This window comes from Cervus elaphus, chromosome 15, assembly GCF_910594005.1.
Source record: "Cervus elaphus chromosome 15, mCerEla1.1, whole genome shotgun sequence".
Lineage (NCBI taxonomy): Eukaryota > Metazoa > Chordata > Mammalia > Artiodactyla > Cervidae > Cervus > Cervus elaphus.
Window position 1 is genome coordinate 51971850 of NC_057829.1, and position 23952 is coordinate 51995801.

The 23952-nt window shown below is 38.2% G+C and overlaps 1 protein-coding gene across 4 annotated transcripts in view; it reads left to right on the top strand.

Annotated features, from left to right (window-relative positions):
• The first annotated feature begins 21935 nt into the window (after nt 1-21935).
• A1CF (APOBEC1 complementation factor) overlaps nt 21936-23952 on the top strand; it is an 82645-nt gene continuing 80628 nt past the window's right edge. For 2 of the 4 annotated variants that reach the window (XM_043926627.1, XM_043926626.1), the window contains exon 1: nt 21948-22011. The gene's annotated coding sequence lies outside the window, so the exon portion shown is untranslated. Of the gene's footprint in view, nt 22012-23952 lie in introns of all 4 variants that reach the window. The other 2 variants (XM_043926623.1, XM_043926624.1) reach the window with 2 other exon arrangements.

Below are 23952 nucleotides of genomic sequence, written 5' to 3' on the forward strand. Positions count from 1 at the left end.
AAAGAATTTATCTTTGGGAGGAAAGATAGTAAATACAGCCAACAAATGAAATAGGTGATGACCAGGATAGGTTAAGAAGGAAATAAACACAGTATAATAAGAATGAAATGGGTGCTAGTATTATTAAGTTTTTTTTTAATTGGAGGATAACTGCTTTACAATATTGTGTTGGTTTCTGCCATAAAACATGAATCAGCCATACCCCCTCTTTCTTGAGTCTTCCTCCCACCCCACCCCCATTATTCTTATTTTACAGACAAAGAAACTGATTTTGGAGGTTACACAATTAGTTGAGAGTCACACAGCTAGTAAAGGATGGAGTAGTATTTAACCTAAAACAGAGCCTATGGTCTTAAACTACTCCACTAACACAGCTTCACTGAAAGCCCAGGGGGTTCATCCCTACCCCATTTCTGGTCACCTATGGCACTTTTGCATTTGTTTTTTCAAGTGTTCTGACCCTTCTGTTCCCCGTTCCAGGTTTTCTTGCCCTGAGAAGTTTGGATAGATTTCTCAAACTCTGATCCTGCCTCCACTTCCAATGTATTTACCCACCCTCTGCTTCTCATACCACATTGGAAGAACAACAATCAAACTTTTTACACCTAACCCAGAAGGTCCAACTGCCTCCCTACTGGATAAAAAATTGACCATCTTATCCATCATATTTTCTAAAAAGAAAAAAAAAAAAAAGAAAGTAACCAGCTTCTCTGTTACTACAAATCACCAATAGTAACTCCTAGAATGCTTTCCTAGAGGTAAAATAGTAAATTAAAACACACACCTAGGGTATATAGAACCGATCCTACCTTTTCTCTCAAATCCATAAAATGACAACTGCTCTCTCACTCAGGTTATAGACACTTGTGTGTCTATAACCAGTTAACTTTAGGCAAATACCCTCCCTAATAGCAGCATTCAATTTTCACAGTACTCTGCTAAAATACCCCCATCCAACTTTGATTCCCTGAAATGTTGATAACATTTGTGATATAATAGAAATATTCAAGTACTTGATTATTCTAACAAATATCTGTGAAATATTGTACATGTTCATTCCAAGAAAGTATTTTACAGCTTTGCCCATATTTAAATGTGACAACTGCAAATAGATTTTACTTCATACATGAATTTCTTAGAAAACTTGATGCTTGGAATAGGAAGAGATTTTTGTTTCAACAAAATTATTAAACTTGAAAGTATGCCTTGGCGGGGCAGGGGGGGAGGGAGTATCTTGACACAGTTTTAAATAAAGAGAAAGAAAAGCACTGTGGTGGACCCTTCTGGCTGCCTCACAACATTCTCTCCACCTTTCTCTTCAATGCACCAACCCATGTGGTTTTCAAATTTGACCCTGATTAATCTCACTCATTGTTCAAGGTGGTTTTAGAAAAGGCAGAGGAACCAGAGATCAAATTGCCAACATCCATTGGATCATTGAAAAAGCAAGAGAGTTCCAGAAAAATATCTATTTCTGCTCTATTGACTATGCCAAAGCCTTTGACTCTGTGGATCGCAATAAACTGTGGAAAATTCTGAAAAGAGATGGAAATACCAGACCACCTGACCTGCCTCCTGAGAAATCTGGATGCAGGTCAGGAAGCAACTGTTAGAACTGGACATGGAACAACAGACTGGATCCAAATATGAAAAGGAGTACATCAAGGCTGCATATTGTCACCCTGCTTATTTAACTTATATGCAGAGTACATCGAAAAACTCTGGGCTGGATGAAGCACATGCTGGAATCAAGATTGCCAGGAGAAATAGCAATAACCTCAGATATGCAGATGACACCACTCTTATGGCAGAAAGTAAAGAAGAACTAAAGAGCCTCTTGATGAAAGTGAAAGAGGAGAGTGAAAAAGTTGGCTTAAAGCTCAACATTCAGAAAACTAAGATCATGGCATCCAGTCCCACCACTTCATGGCAAATAGATGGAGAAACAGTGGAAAGAGTGGCAGACTTTATTTTTGGGGGCTCCAAAATCACTGCAGGTGGTGGCTGCAGCCATGAAATAAAAAGATGCTTACTCCTTGGAAGGAAAGTTATGACCAACCTAGACAGCATATTATAAAGCAGAGACATTATTTTACCAACAAAGGTCTGTCTAGTCAAGGCTATGGTTCTGCCAGTAGTCATGTATGGATGGACCTTTGCCAACAAAGGTCCATCTAGTCAAAGCTATGGTTTGTTCAGTACTCATGTTTGGCTGAGCACTGAAGAACTGATGCTTTAGAACTGTAGAGTTGGAGAAGACTCCTGAGAGTCCCTTGAACTGCAAGGAGATCCAACCAGTCCATCCTAAAGGAAATCAGTCCTGAATATTCATTGGAAGGACTGATGCTGAAGATGAAACTTCAATACTTTGGCCACCTGATGCTAAGAACTGACTCACTGGAAAAGACACTGATGCTGGGAAAGACTGAAGGTGGGAGAAGAAGGGGACGACAGAGGATGATATGGTTGGATGTCATCACCGACTCAATGGACATGAGTTCGAGTAAACTCTGGGAGTTGGTGCTGGACAGGGAGGTCTGGTGTGCTGCAGTCCATGGGGTCACAAAGCATTGGACACGAGTGAGCGACTGAACTGAACTGAATCTTAATCATGAGACTCTAATTTCCCTTTTGCCAATAATTGACTTAGAAAATCAGACTTAAGCCATGCAATGGATAGCTTGTCTCTACAGAGGTTAATTGAAAAATGAACCTGTGAAGATCTTTCTCTTCCTCTAGACTTTGCTACGTGAGGATGTGAGTCCTGAAGCAAATTAACCATGAGGGGCTGACCCATTAGACCAAGAGTGTTAACTGAAATACAGAACCAGAAGTTCCAGAACAAACCTAAAACCTGAGGGCATTAGGCTGTCATATTTTATCAAATCTAATAAGCCATCCATCATGAGACATGTCATTATGACATGCACCACTAAGAAAAAATTGTCCCTGAGACAGAATGGTTTCTTACATTCAAGGGTTTTTTTTTTAAACTTAATTTCTGAAATAGCTCTTTCAGACTTACCTGGGCGTAGATTTATATTGTATCACTTTATTATGCATAATAAAAAGGATGCACACCAAACAACTTTAAGATCTTCTCAAAACTTCACACTCAGTCTGGCTCTCCTTGGATCCTGTACCCTGAACTCTATGCCATTAAGGGTACTGGCAATGCGTTTTCTTCTCTTGTATAAAGAATGGTCCACTACCATCTTCAGGATTTCCTTTCAACCCAGGAACACCTGTTCTAATACTGATATGCACATGGAGGCAATGGTATTATACTCACTGCCTGGCCAACAGTGATTCTAAGACACAGAGGTGAATATATGGAAATTGTGCAAAAGTTAGAATGGTGGTGCTGGTGTTGAGTCGCTTCAGTCGTGTCCGACTCTTTGCGACCCCATGGACCGTAGCCCACCAGGCTCCTCTGTCCAGGGGATTTTCCTGGCAAGAATGCTGGAGTGCCTTGCCATGCCTTCCTCCAGAGGATCTTCCTGACCCCAGGATTGAACCCACATCTGCTGCATTGGGACGGGTTCTTTACATGCTGAGCCACCTAGGCAGCCCATAGATGCCTGTAAATGTCCATGTATGGACATCTGGATCCTAACCATTGATATGAGAACATGCCTGCTGAGAGGCTACCCGACTTTCCACTATCACGACTACTAACTACTCCTTTGGAATCACACTAAACAACTGGAGACATGGGGCCAGCAGCAGGGTCTGTGCTGAGGATTCTCTAAGGCAACAGGGATTTATGGGTTGGATGGAGAGTCACTGGTGAGACTTTACACAGTATTTGAAAGCAATTCTTTTTTGTTGTTGTTGTTTGTTTTGGCTGTGCCCAAGTGACTACGGGGATCTTAGTTCCCTGACCAGGGATTGAACCCAGGCCCTTGGCAGTGAGAACTCAGAGTCCTAACTACTGGATCACCAGAGAAGCCCCTAGAAAGCAATTCTTAAAGGGCATGGAAACAGACTGGCAACAGGTGTTACCATTCACATTATAATTCACTGTCCAGCACACCCATCCACCCAAGTTGAATTAAATATTATTTGTCACAATACAAAGGGAGATTTACTACCATTGGTTTAGAGGATGACAATATTCTAAGTAAGTGGAATAAGTGATAGTCTGTGTTCAGGGTCATTAAAAAATGTGTGGAACATGTTTATCAGGGAGTATGAGACAGCTGAACAGAGCCATGGAGATATCTTTTTTTTTCCCATTTATTTTTATTAGTTGGAGGCTAATTACTTTACAATATTGTAGTGGTTTTTGTCATACATTGACATGAATCAGCCATGGATTTACATGTACTCCCCATCCTGATCCCCCTCCCACCTCCCTCTCCACCCGATCCTCTGGATCTTCCCAGTGCACCAGCCCCGAGCACTTGTCTCATGCATCCAACCTGGGCTAATGATGTGTTTCATCCTAAATAATACTCAGCAGTTAAAAGAATTCATTTGAATCAGTTCTAATGAGATGGATGAAACTGGAGCCCATTATACAGACTGAAGTAAGCCAGAAAGATAAAGACCAATACAGTATACTAACACATATATATGGAATTTAGAAAGATGGTAACGATAACCCTATATGCAAAACAGGAAAAGAGACACAGATGCACAGAACAGACTTTTGGACTCTGGGAGAAGGTGAGGGTGGGATGTTTTGAGAGAACAGCATTGAAACATGAAGATATCTTTATAAATTAGATTGTAATTTAAGAGTAAATGTATTCAAGTTAATAATACTTTTGCCAGAAAAGTAGAGCCTCATCTTGAAACTAAATATCCTCAAAAATTAGTCACATGTAGTTTATGGGTTCTCAATTTGAGTCTCCCTATATTTCATATGAGTGCTCCATTAAAACAACACTTAAAAATCACTCCAGTATGTTTTAACCTCCAGAGAAAGGAATAACAATGATAACAAAAATGAAAACAGCAGCACCATGCATTGAGTCCTTTGTATGTTATAGGCACTATATTACGTACTTAATACACAAGGCCCCCATTTCATCTTCACTCATAAAATAGGCACTTGTGTTAACACCATTTTATAGACAAGAACTCTAAGGTTTGAAAGTTCTTGGGAACTTGTCTCCCATTGGGAAACAGCAGAGGCATGCATCAAACCCAGCCCTTCCATCCCCTAAGACTATCTGCCTTCCACTCACTGCCCATTGCCACTAATTTTGGCCACTAAGGTGGCAATATTAAAACCAGGGGTCCTTTCTGAGCCTTTCCATGAAGATCAGAAGGATGCTGTATTTGACTCTCATCAGTATTTTGGAGTAACGTATGTTGATTTAAATATATAGTTTACTCAAATTTTGGAATTTCTCCTGCAAACTGGGATATGTAAGAATTGGTTGAGAATTATGTAATTTACACATTGAGTGAAGGACTAGCAAAATTTAAATTTTTTGAAAATTATGACTTTTTTGGGTCCTATTTATGACAATAGATAATATCTGGTTTTAAGTATGAATAGAGAGTGGTAAGGAGATAAATAATGAGAGTGCAATTATAGATATATATAACTTTATAATTAGACTTTTGAAGATCTTTAATGTATTTCTCAACTGCAACATTCAGGGCTGCCATGCACATCAAGTCAGGCAATCTTGGTTTCCAGTTTTTGCCTACCAGCTGTCTGACTTTGGTCAAGTTACTTAACTTCTCTGAATTTAGTTCCTCCACTAGTAAAATAGGGAATAATAATGCTTCCTCTTAAGAATTATTTTGAAGTTTACAAATACTATATGTTATATGCCTTTTACAGTGTCTAACACATTCACTTACTCATTCATTCATGTATTTAGCCCTTCAGTATTTAGCCCTTCAGAGTACTGAGCACTTACTCTATTCCAGTCACACTTCTAAATATTAAGGACACAGAGGTAAACAACCAAACTCAGTTAGACACAAACTTGTCCTCATAAAGTATACAATTTTTGTGAGGAACTGCATTAAATCAATGAATCATAAAAATATATTTATAAAGTCACAACTGTGAAAAGTACACCTAGACAGAGAAGCTAACTGAAAGAGCTCCCGGCGGTCAAAACTAAAGCAATTTGAGCAAGAAAAAAAAAAGTAGCATTAGACTATAACTCAAAGTGTAAAATAAATAACCTCCAAAATATCCATGAAACACTCTTACGCTGTGGGTGGGAATGTAAATTGGTGTATCTGGAATGTATCCACTCCAGAAAACAGTGTGGAGGTTGCTTAAGAAAAAACTAAAAAAAAGAGCTACCATATGATTCAGCAATCCCACTCCTAAGACATATAACCAGAAATGATGAAAACATATTCAGAAAAGATACATGCACCCCAATGTTCCTAGCAGCACTACATAAAATGCTAAGACATGGAAACAAACTCGTGTCCATCAACAGATGGACAAAGATGCATAAAGATTTAGTGTATATAGTTCAGTTCAGTCACTCAGTCGTGTCCTATTCTTTGCAACCCCATGGACAGTAGCACGCCAGGCCTCCCTGTCCATCACCAACTCCCGGAGTTTACTCAAACTCATGTCCATCGAGTCGGTGATGCCATCCAACCATCTCATCCTCTGTCATCCCTTTTTCCTCCCACCTTCAATCTTTCCCAGCATCAGGGATTTCTTAAATGAGTCAGTTCTTCGCATCAGGTGGCCAAAGTATTGGAGTTTCAGCTTCAGCATCAGTCTTTCCAATGAATATTCAGGACTGATTTCCTTTAGGATGGACTGATTGGATCTCCTTACAGTCCAAGGGACTCTCAAGAGTCTTCTTCAATACCACAGTTCAAAAGCATCAATTCTTTGGCACTCAGCTTTCTTTACAGTCAAACTCTCACATCCATACATGACTACTGGAAAAATCATAGCTTTGACTAGATGGACCTTTGTTGGCAAAATAATGTCTCTGCTTTTTAACATACTGTCTATGTTGGTCATAACTTATCATCCAAGGAGCAAGCATCTTTTTATTTCATGGCTGCAGTCACCATCTGCAGTGATTTTGGAGCCCAGAAAAATAAAGTCTGTCACTGTTTCCACAGTTTCCCCATCTATTTGCATGAAGTAATGGGACCAGATCTTCTTAGTTTTCTGAATGTTGAATTTTGAGCCAACTTTTTCACTCTCCTCTTTCACTTTCATCAACAGGCTCTTTAGTTCCTCTTCACTTTCTGCCATAAGGGAGGCGCCATCTGCATATCTGAGGTTATTGATATTTCTCCCAGCAATCTTGATTCCAGCTTGTACTTCATACAGTCCAGGATGTCGCATGACGTACTCTGCATATAAGTTAAATAAGCAGGGTGACAATATCCAGCCTTGACATACTGCTTTTCCTGTTTGGAACCAGTCTGTTGTTCCATGTCCAGTTCTAATGGTTGCTTCCTGACCTGCATACAGATTTCTCAAAAGGCAGGTCAGGTAGTCTGGTATTCCCATCTCTTTCAAGAATTTTCCGTAGTTTGTTGTGATCCACAGAGTCAAAGGCTTTGGCATAGTCAATAGATGTTTTTCTGGAACTCTCTTGCTTTTTTGATGGTCCAACAGATATTGGCAATTTGATCTCTGGTTCCTCTGCCTTTTCTAAATCCAGCTTGAACATCTGGAAGTTCACGGTTCACATACTATTGAAGCCTGGCTTGGAGATTTTTGAGCATTGCTTTACTAGCGTGTGAGATGAGTGCAATTGTGTGGTAGTTTGAGCATTCTTTGGCATTGCCTTTCTTTGGGATTGGAATGAAAACTTACCTTTTCCAGTCCTGTGGCCAGTGTTGAGTTTTCCATATTTGCTGGCATATTGAGTGCAGCACTTTCACAGCATCATATTTTAGGATTTGAAATAGCTCAACTGGAATTCCATCACTTCCACTAGCTTTGTTCGTAGTGATGCTTCCTAAGGCCCACTTGACTTCACATTCCAGGATGTCTGGCTCTAGGTGAGTGGTCACACCATCATGATTATCGGGGTCGTGAAGATCTTTTTTGTATATATCTTCTGCTTCTGTTAGGTCCATACCATTTCTGTCCTTTATTGAGCCCATCTTTGCATGAAATATTCCCTTGGTATGTCTAATTTTCTTGAAGAGATCTCCAGTCTTTCCCATTCTATTGTTTTCCTCTATATCTTTGCATTGATCACCGAGGAAGGCTCTCTTATCTCTCCTTGTTATTCTTTGAAACTCTGCATTTGGATGGGTATATCTTTCTTTTCCTCCTTTGCCTTCCATTTCCCTTCTATTCACAGCTATTTAAGGCCTCCTCAGACAACCATTTTGCCTTTTGGGTTATATGCATATTAATATATACTATAGAATATTACTTAGCCATGAAAAAGAATGAGATAATGCCATTTGCAGTTATATGGATGGATCTAGAGATTATCATACTAAGTGAAATAAGCCAGAGAAAGACAAATATCACATGATACAACTCATATGTGAAATCCAAAAAAGTGATACAAATGAACTTATTTACAAAACAGAAATAGACCCACAGACACGCAAGTAAAATTATGGCTACCAAAGGGGAAAGTGGAGAATGAATTAGGAGTTTGGAATTAGCAGTTACTAACTACTATATTTAAAACAGATAAACAACAAGGTCTTACTGTATAGTATAGGGACAACAATCATTTTGTTGTACACTTGAAATTAATACAACACTGGAAATCAACTATCCGTCATAAAAATTAATTAAATACCCATGATTCCATTGTAATATATATATTAGTAAATAAACAAATAGATAAATAGGGAAGAAGAGCCAAATCTCCTATGCAGAAGAACTTCAAATAGATTATGTAGGTAAATACTATACTCTAAAGGAGAGGGAACATAGCTCCCTATTCCTTGAAATCACAGGCTTGTGCATTGTGACTCTTTGCCAAACAGTACAGTGTGGGAAGGGGAAGATAAAGAGCAGCTTTGTAGCAGAGTAACCTGACAAATGCTACTTCAGCCAGGGGACCTAGGTCAACATCAATAGTCATAAATCATGTTGATAGTAGGTACTCTTGATATGACGTGATTAAAATAGCACTTCACCTCTGTGATCTTCCGGAAAATCTATAACTCTAGTCTAATCATGACAAAGACATCAGATAAAAACCAATTAAAGGATACCCTACAAAGCACTTCATCAGTATGCCTGAGGATGGTCAAGGTCATCAAAAACAAGGAAAGTCTGAGAAACTCTCACTGCCAAGAAGAACTTAAGGAGATGCGATGACTCAGTGCAATATATCTTGGATGAGAACCTATGATGGGGAGAGAATATCAGGTAAAATTTAAGGAAATCTGAATAAAGTATGCACTTTGGTTAGAAATAACATGTCAATACGGTTTATTAATTGTAGCACATGTACTATGCCTATAGATGATGTTCATAAAAGGGAAAACTGGGTGCTGGATATAAAGGAACTAAGCACCATCTCCACAAATTTTCTGTAAATTTATACCTGTTCAAAAAATAAAGTTTATTTTAAAGAAATATTTTAAAAGTCTATAATGTGCTGTTGTAAACTTTAATAAACATTTTTCAAAAACTTTCAGACATGCTCCTAAATAGAAGCATGTGGAACCTGTAGAGTAGGCAATCGCTAGATTTAACATCCAGCTTCTGGATTTATATGTGTGTGTAGAACAGTTTTCTTGAGGCAGTACTGGAAGAGCTGAGTTTGGACTCATTTAGCAGTAGCTAATTTTTTATTCTGACAAATTTTGCTAGATTTTTTTAAAAAAGAACTCTGCCTCCTAAGTCAGAAATCTACTCTGTTGGAGTCACTAATTTGAGTTATGCAACCTAAGGGCCATTGCCTGGGAGAGGGGACAAGATCCCTAAGTATGACAGTTTCAACTGAGAGTCCAAGATGCTGCCATAATTCTATCAGTCTAAGAAGGAAACTAACATGTATCAGATGCTCGTGTGCTCAGCATGTAGCAAGCTCTTTAAATAGAACCAATTTCACCTACTCTTCATCGACTTCTGAAGTTTGAAAACTCCCATTTTACAGATGGGCAAAACTAAGGCTCAGAAAGCATACAACCAGATTGGCCAGAGCTCAGACTCATTAAATGGAACTATTTCTGGCTGTCTGTTTGGATCTTCCTGACTCAGGGATCAAAGACATGTCTCTTACGTCTCCTGTGTTGGCAGGCATATTCTTTACCACTATTACCACCTGGGAAGCCACTCAAAATAATTGCTCATTTTGTATTTATAACACAGAGAGCACAGCCCTAATGAGATGAGTCATTTTTAAAGGCCTATCCTAGTCACAGTTATATGGGAATGTAAAAATCACAGAATGGTGAAAATGTCAATCTACTTCCCTATTAAAAATGGAAAAAAAAAACAACCCACAACAATAACAACTCCTCTGGCATAAAGTCAGCAGTCAGATGTTTGAGCTCAAAAGATCTCAGCAAAGTAGGTCTTGCTGAATTAAATGTGCCTTTAATTGGTGTTTTGGGTGAATGTCCCTTTTGCAGCAAAGGGATCCACAATAACTGCCATTAACATGGAGCTCATTTTCCAACTGAGTGAACGGAATTGGGTGATGTTGTAAAGTTTGGTTGTTCTCTTTTCAGCGGTGCTCCGCTGTGTGAAGTTAATGGGGTAGAAGTAATTTGTGTGGCCAGGTCAAAATATTTCCAACAACGAATCCAGGAATATTTGAGTTGGCCAAAACAAATACAACCTGGGATGCGTTTTATGTCTTCCTCTCCAATTCTCTCACTCCAGGATTCAGATATCATAGCGCTTCCCAGAACACCAAGCACAAATTTTAACTCACGTTTTGACCAAGACTTGATATGCTGTGAGCCCTCCCACCCTCTCTTGCATATTTCTGTCAAATAACAATGTAAAGGAAGTCTTCCCTTCCTCATTTATTGAGAAATCTTTCTGTATAGTGACCTCTTCATATCATGGGAACTTAGTTTTACTTCAAGAACCTATAGCTAACATTCATTGAATCCTTAAAGTATGCCAGGCAATGGGTTACATGCTTTACTTGATTGTCATATTACATAAATATATTAATCCTCAAAATGCTTCATGTTAGAGAGAATGAATTCAAGCACCAAAATTTCAAATAAGTTCACCAAGATTTCACAAGTATTGAGTGGGGAAGCTATATCGTAAATAAGCAGGGAATCAAGCTTGAGAGCCTAAATGCTTCATCATTGCACCATGTCACCAGACATTACTACGCAGCCATATCATCCAGAGAATTCTAGTCTCAACCTCCAAATTCAAACCTAGAACCAAGTTTTAAAGTTGGAATTCAAGTTTTGGAGTTGCTTATCCTAGAACTTGATGGTCTCCACTAAACTAAACTTTTTGTCAGCCTTGCACAGCTCACTTCTTTCTGGGACTCGAGTCCCTTTATAAAAAAAAAAGAAAAAGAAGAAGGGAAGGCTTAAGGGTATGGATGATAAACCAGATGGTGAAGAAACCTCCTCTCTCCAAGGTCTTCTTTATCGCGTAACTGCCATTCCTATGATGGGAATAAAATTTAAAGTGAACCCTGTCTTCTCTTTTTTTGACCCAGCTTCATTCCAACATATCAAATACAGTTTTACAAAGGAAGCATCTCTTTACCAACCAATTTAGCACACTCTTTACAACAGCAGTATACAGATTCCACTTTTAAAATAATTAGTATTAAAAATTATACCTAAATATACTCTTACTGCTGAAATTCAAATGATTAAGTATTTTCACTTGCCCAAGATTTCTTTTTTATAGTAGCCTATTCTTTTCATTTTTGTTGTGGGGGCTTCCCTGGCAGCTCCGTGGTAAAGAATTGTCTGCCAATGAAGGAGATGTAGGATTGACCCCTGGGCCAGGAAGATCCCCTGGAGTGGGGCATAGCAACCCACTTAAGTATTCTTGCCTGGAAAATTCCATGGACAGAGGAACCTGGCAGGCTATAGTCTATGGGGTCGCAAAGGAGTTGGACACGACTTAGCGACTAAAGAACAACAAATTCTTTTTTAAATAAATACCAATACCTATTAAGTATCTGAGGATAATAATTCTTAGACAGACTATGTTCTGAATTTGTTACTTATGTTTCACAGATTTGCCTTTCCCCAAATGCTTACTGGGGCTTCTCCGGTGGCTCAGACGGTAAAGAATCTGCCTGCAATGCAGGAGACCCAGGTTTGATCCCTGGATTGGGAAGATCCTCTGCAGAAGGGAATGGCAACCCACTCCAGTATTCTTGCCTGGAGAATTCCATGGACAGAGCAGCCTGGCGGGCTACAGTCCTTGGGGTCGCAGAGTCAGACACAACTGAGCGACTAACATACATAAATGTTTATTGACTTTGTTCATTTCTGATTTTATCATCACTTTTTGATAATTATCAAATTTCTAATGTAGGTTTTATAGTAGCTTGCCTCTAGCAAGCATCTGAGTGTGAGTGTGTGTGTGTGTGTGTGTGTGTGTGTCTATTCAGAGAGAGACAGAGACAGAGAGACAAATAGAGTTTAAGGAATTAGTTCATGTAATTCAATCCTGGAAGTTTGGTAAGTCCAAAACCTGCACAGTCAGCCAGCAGGCTGGAGACTCAGGGAATAGTCACATTTCAAGCCCAAAGACAGTCTGCTGACAGAGTTCCATCTACCTTGGGGAAGGTCGTTTTCTCTTAAAGCTTCAACTGATTGAATTAGGCTTACCCACATTATGGAGGATAATTTGCTTTATTCAAAGTCTATCAATTTGAATGTTAATCTCATCTAAAGAATACCTCCACAGAAACATCTAAAATAACGTTTCATCAAGTATCTGGGTACTACACACCAGCTATGTTGACACATAAAATTTATCACCAAAAAAAGCTAATTGGATATAAATTTTCAAGTGATAAAACAGATTCAGAGACATGAAATTGTCTCTATAATTATTAAGTTATGTATATGACAAATTATCACTCTAGACAAAAGTTCATGAGAGCAGAGACCATGCTGGCTTCAATAATTCCCATATCAAGTGTGACCCAAGTGCTCAATGAATATTGTTCCTTTAGGTACAATCCTGTACATTAGACCTCTTCAAAAAGTGTGATAGACTAGTTGCTCACCTCAGTTCTGTCTACGTAGTAAAGGAAACCTGATTTTATTTGCTGCTGCTGCTGCTAAGTCACTTCAGTCGTGTCTGACTCTGTGCGACCCCATAGATGGCAGCCCACCAGACTCCCCCGTCCCTGGGATTCTCCAGGCAAGAACACTGGAGTGGGTTGCCATTTCCTTCTCCAGTGCATGAAAGTGAAAAGTGAGAGTGAAGTCGCTCAGTCATGTCTGACTCTCAGCGACCCCATGGACTGCAGCCTACCAGGCTCCTCCGTCCATGGGATTTTCCAGGCAAGAGCACTTATTTGGGGCAGCCTTAAAAGAATAACTCCTCCAACTAGGATCTAAATGAGCCCATTTGACCAAAGTTTGGCCAATGAGATGTAAGCAGAAGTGGTGAGTGGGATTTTGGGGAAAGTTTCACTAAAGAGAAGGCTTATGACTTCTAAACCCCTTTCTGTACCCTGCTGCCTGGATCTTAGAAATGATGGCCAGCTTAATCAGGATTCTGGTGTATGAAGATGAGGGTCATCATATAGCTGAGGGCAGGAAGGAGCCCAGGTCTCTGAAAAAAGCTTATATCTACCTGGCCAGCTTTTACTGCCTCCTTGTGGACTGACATTACATAAATAAATTTCTATCTAAGTCACTGCTATTTTGGGTTTTCTATTGTATGAATCCAAAACCTAATTCAAATATATATAATTTCCACTAAAAAAACTAGAAATGTGGATAGAATATAACATACTCATATAAATGCATAAAGACAACAAGAAAACAAAAAATTGACAGAAGCTGATTATTAGTAACCAAGTGAAGTGGATCTTTGTAACCAGGTGGGGACCTTGGACCAGAAATAAGCATGGTATTAGCACTGGTATTGAGTGCCTTCATAAAGCCAGGACTTTTGAATGTAACTGCACCATCCAAAATGAAATGCAGACTGGAAAATATTTGCCCACTGGCAAAGGAAAATTAAAGTGGAATTTGTTTGTCTCAATCTTAGATCAAAATGAGATAAAATTTCTTCTAATATGTATAACCTAGTATATCATTATGCAAGTTTTAAGGTATACACACACATATATGATGTATGTGTATAAACATGTGTATAATATACATTGCATAATATCATAAGTATCAAGCTAAAAAATTAATGTAGAACAGTGTCCCTAGAGGATGCAAATATAAAACCTCTCTGGAAGACACAGCCCAGTTGGCAAACCCAGGTGGTCCGTGATTTGTACTTATAAAAGCACATACGAAATATAACCTCTATATGTTAAATGTAACAATTTAAAAATGACAAAACTACAAGAACATAAGACATTTTAAAAGAGAGTCTCAAAAACAGCAAAAAGAATTGGACGTGCATCACTTTATAATACCATAATCATATACAGACAATAAATAAATGTTTATCATGATACACAAAATGAAAGATGGAACTGAAAACAAAGAAAAATAAACAATAACACACAGTTCTGTTAAAAAAACAAATAGAACTTCTAATATCTACATGCATGGAAAGATGAGAGAGAATCAGTTCAGGGGCAACATTTAAAGAAACAATGATCAAGAGTAAGCTATGAAAGACTTAGATCCTTAGATTCAGGAAACAGAAGGCTTCTCAAGCAGTCTAAATAAAAATTCTGATTTGTTAGTGAAGAAGCAGGATAAGAACCCTACTCTGGATGGACTCCAGTGTGGTAGCAAGAGACCCAGAGATGAGACAGGAACTTACCATGTGCCAGGCATGGTACAAACACAAAGCTCACTTAACTCTTTGGTTGTTGCTGTTGAGTTGCTCAGTTGTGTTTGACTCTTTGTGACCCCATGGACTGTAGCCGGTCAGGCTCCTCTGTCCACAGAATTTTATAAATTAGAGATGACCAGCTCCATTTTACAGATGAGGAAAAATTGATATTCAGAAACATTAGGAAACTTTCTAAGGCCAGTTGGTGAGTAAATGGCAAAAGCCTGTATGCTTTGCTTCATCTTTGTACTATTTCCTGGTATAACATCACTTTGTTAAAACATTTACCCTCTTATTAGCTCATCTTCTCTTCCTAAAAACAGGAAATTGCCTTCTTGCCTTCATCGATTCCTAGAGCTGCTATAAAAGAAAAACGTACATCTTAATGCATATGACATATTAATTTCTACAGTGATCTATGATTCTCAAAGCACATGCACACTCTTTCTACTGTAGATGCATGCTGTTCACCAAACCATGTGAATGATCTTGGAGCATCTGACAGGAAACAATTTTCAGAGCAGTACATTTGAGACCACACAGAATCGCAGTTTTCTGTTGATTGGGATGATGGAAGGACAGTTAACTCTCAAAGCTCCTTTTAAAATCAATATACAATTAATAGGTAAATATTTGCTATGCATTTGGCATTGGACTAAGCTCTTTCCACACCTTCTCTCCTTTGAGTTTCATAGGAAGTCTGAGGCAGGTGTTACCATGATTTCATCTCCAGATTCAAAAATAGAGACTGAGAGATCTGAAGACTTGTCTGAGGGGAGGCAGATACTGAGTGCTTAGTTGAGATTATAACCCAAGCGAATGGACTGCTAACATCATGCTGTTAAACATTAAACTCTACCAAGTCCTAATCCAATATGGTTGTGGTGAAGATCCATTAGAAGTGCTTTGGAAATACATAGTGCATTTGAAATGTAAGTTTTCATTTTGTATAAACCACAATGAACACAAATTAGGAATCAGGCCCATTAAAGAGCAGCTTCAGTTGTTTGAAAAGTTAATGTTATCTTCCTAACTGTCTCAACATTAATTTCAGGTTTCTTTTACCATTTGAAAATGATTAATGCAAATAATTAACACTTTATTATCCCATTCCCATTTCTGCTATCCTTAACCCCAAAGCTATTCTAGTATTTAAGAAAATCAGAAAAAAGTCCCTCTTTATCCAATACTGTTTTCTATCTGAGACACCTCCCCTGGTGGCTCAGATGGCAAAGAATCTGCCTGTAATGCAGGAGACCCAGGTTTGATCCCTGGGTTGGGAAGATCCCCTGGAGAAGGGAATGGCTATCCACTCCAGTATTCTTGCCTGGAATATTCCAAGGACAGAGGAGCCTAGTGGGCCACAGTCCATGGGATCACAAAGAGTCAGACATGACTGAGCAACTAATACTTAATGTTTTCCTGCTTGGATGTGGGAAACCTAGATTTGCTAAATTAGCCAGATCTAGTTTTATAGGAAAAAAATTCAAGATGCTGCCCAAATTGCCATATAATACTTCTCAGATGCTTTGTGAACCTGAAGAATTCAGTATACCAGTTGGTCATAACAAGTGGTACACCGAATGCAAATGAGGGAAAATATGATTATGCCATAATCATCTTGTCTGGAATGTATATGTGTATGTGTACATATGTGTTTTAACTTTGCGTCCCCCAGAATATCTCCTACATTTTGAAATGATCTTTTTTCCCAAAACTTGGTAAAATTAACTCAAGAAAATGGGTAATATCATAATCATTAAGAGAGACTATATAATAACTTCCCCTCTAGAAGTTATCTAAGAGCTTAGTGGAGATTTTTCTGTGGGAATTATTTTCTTTAAAGAAAATTGAGCACAGGACCTTAAACAGATTAAAATCTAATGAGCAGAAATTTCTAGTATCAAGAAAGGAAAACACCAGGCTGCCAGCTGGATTTCCTTTTCTAAAATTGTTCTTTTATTTAAAAAATTAATATTTGCTTTTGCTTTGGGGTTGAACTAAGTAATATTGCTTTAAAAAAGCAATATGATTTTTGCAAACTAAAATTTCAAGAACATTTATTTCAATATAGGAATGCTACCAAAAGGACCAAGGATTATAAAGTGGAAGGTACTCCATTCATGCTTAAAGGACAAGGCCTGTGTGTGGCTTCCCATTGGCTGACGTGATTTTTAGATTAGTCTACAAATTCTCAAGACTTCATTTAATCCTACAATTATGTGATACTGAAAATACCATTCAAATATGTCTGGAGAACCTAATGCAATTTCCTCAAGCACAAACCAAAGAAGGGTGTGTGTGTGTGTGTGTGTGTGTGTGTGTGTGTGTGTGTGTGTGTGTGTACGCACGTGCATGCATGTGTGCGTGTATGTGCAAGTGTGTGTTTTAATCAGTTCAACACTAGATGGCTCTAGTTACAAAACCAATAACTCGTCAAAAGTCTAAAATCCTAGAACATGGCATTTAAAGAACAGATGGGTTCTAACCCATTGAATCAAATTCTACTGTCTTCTAAAGTCTTGCACGCCTTAATAATAGCATCAGGCTTCTAGGCCTGACATGTTCTAAACCTCTAAAAAAGTAGGCTTAAAATCCTGGAAGACCATGTATTTCACAGATTAAAACAAGAAGCTGCACTGACATAACCTCGAGGGTGTAATTTCATCTGCTCTGTAATCATTCTCCTCTGTACTCTTCTATTTTTAAATCATTTTCACATATACTTTGACCCTCTCAATAATCAGTGAGGTAGATAAGGGAGGTAGAGGTTTGCCTCATTAAAGGCAGGGACGCAGGCTCAGACAAGGGGCGGGAGCCTGCTCAGGGTCAAGTAGCTCATGAGCGATAGCATCAGGCCTGGATTCCTCAGGCACCAGCTCCATGCTCAAAGCTCTTTCTACATCATAGGCAAAAAAGACAATTAGGCTTGTGCCCTAGGTAATGTGACCAACATGGCTCTTGTATTATCTAGAATGCTCCCTTCCAGGGAATTAAGCAACTCCACCAACCTATCAGACATCCACGATAAATTTTGCATTCTGAAGAAATGGAGAACATTTTTATTAAGGAAGGAGAGGGAAGATTATGACTGGGACTAAAGCTTCTTACACTTGGTAACCTTTGGCTTTGAATTGTATCTTAAATTTTTTAAAACTTTCATTTTACCTAAGTTACCAATTATCAGCAAATTTTGCCTAAGTATGCCAGCTCTGCTAGGTGGCAAAGTCATCTGATATTAAAGGCAAGATTATTTAAAATCCACAAGCCAAAGAGCAAATGATGGACGACAGCTCCTATTTAATGAGCATTTCTATGGGCCTGATGGCTACGGTCCACTTCGCAAAGCTTTTACTTTATTCCATTCTTTTTTGCTCCAGAGCCACCGTCCTAATCTTTACCACCATGAAGTCTGTTAGATGCTGCGCCTCCCTCAAATCGAAATGACTAACTCTTATTTAAATACATACATGAATCAAACAATTCTAAGACAAGCATATTTTGATTTTAAAAAGGATAAACTAATATAATATCATATATCAATTTTATATGACCTGACTCATTGGAAAAGACCCTAATGCTGGGAGAGATTGAAGGCAAAAGGAGATCACTGACTCAATGGACATGAATTTGAGTAAGCTCTGGGAGATTATGGAGGAGAACGGAGCCTGGCGTGCTGAGGTCCATGGAGTCGCAAAGAATCGGATAGAACTTAGCAACTGAACAGCAGCAATATCTCAATTATACCTCAATTTTTTAATTAAAGAAAAGAGAGGTAGACAGTATCATCTCATGACAATTTTTTTCTCAACTCTACACCCAAAATATATACAAATAGAGAATGGGATTCATTTTAGAACTCTTCAGTGACTTCCCCTTGCTCCAGGATAATGCTGGAAATCTGAAACACCACATACATGGCCCTCTATGGGCCACTTTCCCCCACTACCTCCCTCTCACCCCTCACAACTGGCTTTCCACCAGTTATTTGACTGTGCAACCCTCAGGGCATTGGCACGTGCTATTTTCCCGGACTAGAATGCCCACCCTCCACTCACACATGCCTTGGGTCTCAGTTTAAACAGTTGCTTTTCTGAAAGGCCTTCCTCAGTGCCACCCAGTCCCACACTAGGTTAGGTTTCTATGTTGGTGGTGTTGCTTCTGTTTCTTTTTAAAATGATTATTACAACAAGCGATATCAATGAATATCCATCATCTCATATAAGTACAAAATTCAATGGAAAATTTTCTTGTGATGACAACTCTTAGGGTTCACTCTCTTAACAACATCCATATACAACATACAGTAGTGTTAATTGTATTTATCATGTTGTACATTACATCCCTAGTACTTTTATAACTGAAAGCTTGTACCTTTTGACTGCCTTCATCCAATTTCCTCATGCCTGCCTCTAGTAAGCACAAATCTGATCTGTTTTTCTAGGAATGTGCTTGTTTTTTAGGTATAATTGCAGTTCCCTGTGTTTTGTTCTGTTTAGCATCCTGCACTTCTCTTTCAAGATACTTATAACTCAGTCAGTCATTGGGGGGAAAATTTGCTCAGTGCATAAACCCTGTATCTGGTTTGTTAACCACTGAATACCTAAAGACTAACACAGTATTCTGCAAGCTTTTCAAACTGTGCTTCACAATATAAAACATAAAATTTATATCAAAAACAGCACACACACATATATATAGAACTGAAACAAAAGTTTCAGGAACACTCCATACCCTTTCTAGAAGCAATTCACTTTGTATTTTCTATTATATTCTGGCTTGAATATGTTGTATACGACTCAGTATCCTGACTTTACAGTCTACTAATAAATTCAACCCTCATTTTAAAAAATTACTCATCTAATCTACTGGACTGCCTTGTATAAAACAGAAAAAGACCAACATTCTATGCTTAACATATAAAAAACTACATATATGGATCATAAAAAGTAAAGACGGTATGATATGTCTTAAGAATAATTAGCCTTATCATTATTATCATTAGTATTTTATATTCCACTAAGGGTGGAAAAGAAGTTAATTTTTAAAAATTTACAAGTTTAAATGTGAAAAAATAACAACTCAGACACCTTGGTCAATGAGTCCTACACTAGCCATGGAAATCAACTAACTAGTATCAGTGTACTCATACATGCCCATTTATAGCAGTTTTATGGTATTCTGAAAATTGTACTTATAATAAAATGTGTGAAACTAAATAAATAAATGTCCATCTATGCTTGGCAAATTGTAGGTCCTTAGGTAACTGAAGAATAAACAATAAAAAATATTTACCAGTCATTATTTAAACCGAATTTGTTTGTTTACATTGTATAACATTTTGATCATTGCTTTCTCTCTCCCAGGATAACGAGGCCCCAGGAGGGCTAACCTAGGTTTATTTTTACATAGTGAAAGCAAGCCTTGCCATTCAAGGAACTTCATTTCCCTTGATTAGACAGATGAGATCAAGGTCATCTATTTGATCTCATTCTGATCAGTTGGTTTTTCTTTGTCCCAAGGCCACAGAGAATGCCAGGACCCCTCAAATAGGAAACTGATACATTTTTAAATAATTAGTTAATATAATGCCTTCTTTTACTGTCGTATTTTGCTACTCCATGAGATACCTCAAACCCCTGGCTTTCTTTTCATCCTCTCCACTCCTCACCATCCAGGCACCAACCATACCAAGCGACCAACAAAATCCTCCCAGGCTGACCAGCTCACAGTATCGACAGTTCTCTGCAGCACCAGGTGAATTCAGGGTAAGAATTCCCCACACACTGGGAAATCACACACACCCAGACTGAGCCTTCACCAGGAAAACTGAAAAAACTGCCTGTTGAGGGGCATCCACTCCTGAGGAGGTTGTAGAGAGATGCACTCCTTAGAGAGCTGTCAGCTGGGAGGGGCCTGATGCCTCCCTCAGGATTCATTCCAATGTCACAGTTCCAGGGCAAAGCAACAGTTCCCAGAGTGTTTTTGCTTAACGTTGTCAGGCATTGCTCTGGGAAAAGTTTAGGAATATCTAGACTTTCTTGTATTTGAGAGCTGAAAACTGTGGGCAGAACTAGCATTCCAACAGTACGCTCTATATTACCAGATGTCAGCAATCGACTTATCTTCCTCTATGCCATGTTATGGAATAACTGGCTGTAAAAAAAAATAAAACACAGAATGAGCAGGTACTTCTGTTAGTAGTTGGTTCCTAGGAAAGCAAACTCCTCTTATTAGAGCTGAAGCTAAGTGTGTCCTCTAATTTTAGTGTTGGGGCCTGTGGTTTATAAACCCTTACAATTTACTCAAAATTAGGAGGGATTTTATTTTTTTCAGTGGGCTTTATGACTCTTAGAAATTTCCTCCATAGACTGGAGCTCTTATCAGAGAATTGAGAATGTTGAGTTTATATCTTTGGAAATACATTTGCCTATTCTTTAATAAAAACACAGTTGCCACTGAGATTTCAAGTAATGAACAGCCTTGGCTCTCATATAACCTCAGTACATGGCTGATTATATAGCTATCTTAAAATCTGAATGAGCAGCTTGTATAAAAAAGAAGCCTGCTTTACCCAACATGATCTGACATTATTTATTTGGTTATGTAAATATCTTGTGTGTTCTACTTTTCTAAGCATGCACTTATCTGCATACTTGACCTAAAACTCCCCACTTTATTCCATGTAATACAATGATATAAGGAGTGTGAAACATTCTCTTAAATTACCATAGGCTTAATATCATTTTGGGATAGCAGAAAACAAGGGGGCTAATATAAAGGAAAGTTTAGTTATCCAAATTGCAGTGAGTTCTACTTTTTAAAATATGTGTCACTTAAAACACATCAAAATAATATTCACCTCAATGATTTTTAATACAAAATTCATTTTAATATGGTAAACAAATGACAACAGTAATTTTGTAGATTCTGCTTGGGTTGTAGTGACCCAATTATCTGGTCAAAGGGCTGCATGGATGCAAGAGACAGGGTGAGTTAAAGTTTAACTCCCAGGAATTGTAAACCAAACCTAAAGCCACTGAACCTTTGGAGTTTGATATGATGATTAGAGCATAACCAGAGTGACACGTTGAATTCGCCATAATCAAGGAAACCTTTTCCGGGTGGGGATCTCTGAAATCACTCAGGTATGGTCCATGTGTTTTGACTTTTCTATTTCAACTCTGTGAAACTGTGCCGTGTGGATCAGTGGAAATGCAGTGAAACAGCTTTTACGCGCTTCCACAAGAGAGCTGAATTCAGGGATTTTTCTAGTTTGCTTTTATACTGATAAAGCCATCTGAAAACAAAAGAAAATATTAGGATGATTATATAATCTCAAAATGAGACAACAACCAGCTTTTGTTCTTTGATTTAATCAATTTCTGAGGGTAAAAAAATAGTGTAGATTTATCACATCAGGTTCAAGAGCCAGGCTAATGTTTCTGAGAAATGTATTCAGCAATAGGCAGACAGCCGGGAGAGTTGTGGTTGACTGTCTGCTCTGGTCCTCGGATCTGGGGAAGCATAAAAGTGTAATTAACAAGAGAAATGGCATTAACATCACTGACAGATTCTGCGTTCTCTGTGGGGGTCATAATTTCTACCATGCTTTAGATTTCACATAATCATTTCTCTCAATTCCTTTCCTCCTCTATCCTGCACCACCACCAAAAACACAAGAAAACGAAACAAAAAAAGTCATGGAAAATCTTTGGTCTTGAGTGTATTAAATCTCTACCTTCAGATGGCTTAATTATTAGATCTTTTCCTTTCAGGATGGTTTGGGCAGCTGTGCTGCAGTGGATATATTTCACGTGATCATTTTGTTCACTCCGAAAAGATGATTCACAATCAGACTATGATGGTATTCTATCTAAAAAAGGAAATCAATCAGGACACTTACCAGGAATATCCCATTCCTCCCAGAAATCTCTTAAATATTCTAATTGAAATAGTTTTGTTCTATAATTGCCAGAGTAAGTTCCATGGAGAATGGTTAAAGAAGTGTGTTCCAAGTCAAACAAGTTTTTTGGACTGTTCAGCTGTGTACTGTGTGTCTTCAAGAAGATGACTAACATAGCATTATTTTGCATTGGGCAGGATTACTGTTTTGGAAAACATGTGTTGGCAAATTTAACTCTTGCTATAATTTAGGAGCATCAAAGATGTGGTGGTGTGGCCTGAAAAATTCTTTATTATATGTGCTGAGATGCATACAATAGAGCATAGGTTAAGAAATAAAAGTAAAATCACTTATTTTAAAGCACTGAAGCCTTCCTCTGCTAAATATAGGTAATAAACAAATGACTTACAGGTTCATTTTTAAGGACCATATTTTCTGGAATAGTATAGATACTCTCCATTTGAGAAAATTGTCACATTTTACTGTTTCAGTTTATTATTTATCAAATGTAAGGAAGGGGAAAGATGGTTGTCCAAAAAGAAAAGAAAAGAAATTAGTTATTATGGACAAACCTGAAGTAATATAGTGGATATGAAAACACTGAATATTTAGTTATTATGTTCACCTGGGCTAATACCAAGTTGGTTTTGTGTTGTTCCAAATGTAACCTTTCCTACACTGTATTCAGCGGATGTTAATACATGTGGCTTCCAAAGGGGGACTGTGTTGTTAAGTATGTTGAGGAAATGGCAATTAGACAATTAAAGCAGATCTTGTTACTACATGAGTATTTTGAGTAATAATAATGATAACAGATATTTATTAAGCATATGGCCAAGTGCAAGTCTAAGTACTTTTCATGCATTTATCTCAAGCTATTCTTAGAATAGCCATATATGTTAGATACTATTATAACATTTTACAACTGAGGCATGAATAAGTTACCGAATGGGCTGAACATCACCCAGTTAGGAGGTGGCAGAGCTAAGCACCCCATCAGGTGTTCTGACACCAGAGCCCAGGCGTAAAACCATGAGACTGTCCTCACAAGGAGATTTACTCTATGTATAAGTAGCTTCCTTCTTGGCTTAATGGTAAAGAACATGCCTACCAATGCAGGAGACTTGGATTCAATCCCTGGGTTGGGAAGATCCCCTAGAGAAGGAAATGGCAACCCACTTCA